This window comes from Macaca mulatta, chromosome X (genome assembly GCF_049350105.2).
Source record: "Macaca mulatta isolate MMU2019108-1 chromosome X, T2T-MMU8v2.0, whole genome shotgun sequence".
Taxonomy (NCBI): Eukaryota; Metazoa; Chordata; class Mammalia; order Primates; family Cercopithecidae; genus Macaca; species Macaca mulatta.
This window is the reverse complement of record NC_133426.1, coordinates 159,631,607-159,634,004: the sequence shown is the minus strand read 5'-3', so window position 1 is coordinate 159,634,004 and position 2,398 is coordinate 159,631,607.

Below are 2,398 nucleotides of genomic sequence, written 5' to 3'. Positions count from 1 at the left end.
CAGCTGGTCTCGCGTCTGCTGTGGGAAACTAGGGGAGGGGGATTGGCTGGGGATGGGGTGATGGAGGAGAGGAAAAATATTCCTGCCCAGCACCCCTGGGGGACATCTCCAAAAAGACCTAAGTGAGAGCACTTTGACCGGCATGAGAGGGCATGACAAGGACTTTTCTTATATTTTATAGGTGAATTGTCAAGTTTTGGGGTTTCATTAATCCTTAAATTGGTGTTGTCCTGTTCCCTGCAGCTTTTAAAAATGTGTGGGGATGATGCTGGTTGTTTACTCGACTCGGAGGAAGGTGCCACTGGCATTCTGTCCTTAGGGTTCAGGACTTCTGAACGTGGGTCACGTGTTTCTGAGGCCATACAAGAAAGATCAGTCCTGCCCACAAGCTCAATAGCACTGACAATGAGAAAGCCAGTATTAGAGTTACAGGGGCTTCCTAAAACCCCCAAATGATTGAAAACTTGAGATATCCTAAAACTTGAAAATGTCACCATGGAACAATAACGAACAACTTCAAATCTCTAGAGCCCAGTGGGAGGATGGGTGTGAACATTCATCCGACCTCCACCTAAGACGGGAGATGCGCTATCCAGGAAGAGGAGAGGCAAGGGAGGTACAGAATGAAGGGGGGACCTGCAGGAGCCCGGGTGCTCTCCGAAGCGGTGACATTCAGGCTGAGAGCTGGAGGCTGCGAGTGGGCAAAGACTGGCAGTCTGTTCAAAGAAAAACTTTAGACGAAATACATTTAATAAAGTTTATTTGAGCATGAAAGTGTTCAAGGATCAAGCAGTATTGGTGATGGGGAGTTCAGAGAGCTGTGCTGCAGCCGTGTAAAGAGTGGGAGGAGGAATGTGGAGGCAGAGAAAGGAGTTCCTGGATCGGCTGCAGTGAGGCGTTTGCCTCATTTGGGTGTGATACCGTGGGAGGTCCCTAGTTAGAGGTTAGATGCCAGTTTCTCCTTGGCCAAACTTGTGTTTTGCTTTACGTTGGGCTTAAGTTTGCTTGTGTAGGAATCCAGGGCATGGGAGCTGTCTCAGCCTATTGGTCTAATTACATTTCTTTTTAACAAGGTCAAGGGCATGACACATACCCTGGTTCCCAGAAGGGCTGGAGCTTGGCATTTTTGTGCTGAAAATTGAGGAAATAGGGTGCAGAGGAAAAGATTATTTGGGGCCCTGTGGGGATGGGGAGGAGTCAGCTTTAATTCTCAGGGCAGCAGGATGCTGTTGGCCGATTTAGGCCTCTCACGAGGAGCAGAAAATGCCAAGTCTGTATTCTCCCAGCTTCTCCTGCAGCGAGGGCTTTGGTGCATGACCTGGGCTCTGCCAATCAGATGCACCCACTGCCCACTGAGTCTGAGGCCCAAGGTGGGAAGAAGCAGGGGCCACACATTCCATGGATCAGTGGTGGCTGCATTAGGCCACTCTTGCATGGCCATAAGGAAATACCTGAGACTGGGTAATTTGTAAAGAAAAGAGGTTTAAATGCAGGCTGTACACGAGGCATGGTACAAGCATCTACTTCTGGGGAGGCCTCAGGAAGCTTTTACTCAGAGTGGGAGAGGGAGCAGGGAGGGGGAGAGGGAGCAGGTGCTTCACATGGTGAAAGCAGGAGTGAGCGAGCGAGCATGCCAGACACACACACACACACATACACACACACACACACACAGAGTGCACGAGAGAGTGAGCTGGGGAGGAGGTGCCACACACTTTTAATTGACCAGATCTTGTGAATTCAGAGCGAAAGCTCACTCATCAGCAAGGGGATAGTCCAAGCCATTCATGAGGGATCTGCTCCCATGACCCAAGCACCTCCCACCAGGCCCCACCTCCAACACTGGGGATTACAATTCCACGTGAGATTTGGGCGGGGACAAAATATCCAAATTATATGACCATGGTTCTCGTGGCAGCACCCTGATTCCCACAGTGTCTGTGCCCACTCAGTCATGGGTGGGAACCACAGGGGAGCCCTCCCCTGCCCAGCACTCGTGGGGTTTGGAACCTCATTCCTCTCTGCAAAGCCTCCTAGCCTGGTTCTCCAGCCCTCTCCAGACCAATCTTGGGATAGTGCCCTAGGCCTGGCAGTTCTTCTGGACCCGCTGTTGTTGGCTACCCAGAATGCAGCGGCCCTTCCTCTTAGTTCTCTTAGGGATTTTGGGAGAATCCCTCACTGTTTCCAATTTTGGTGGAAAGTAGGGCCCTGTCACACCATTGAAGGCACAGGGACCAGCTCTTTTCTTTCTGCTTGGGCCCAGCCAGGGGGTGGGCATGTGACTTGGGCTTGGCTAATCAAATGCCTTGTCCTGGGTCTCTGAATCTGAACCTGAGGTGCCTGGACAGGGGTGGCTGGAGGCCTGGACCCAGGTGGTGGCGGCAGCATGCTGGCTGGC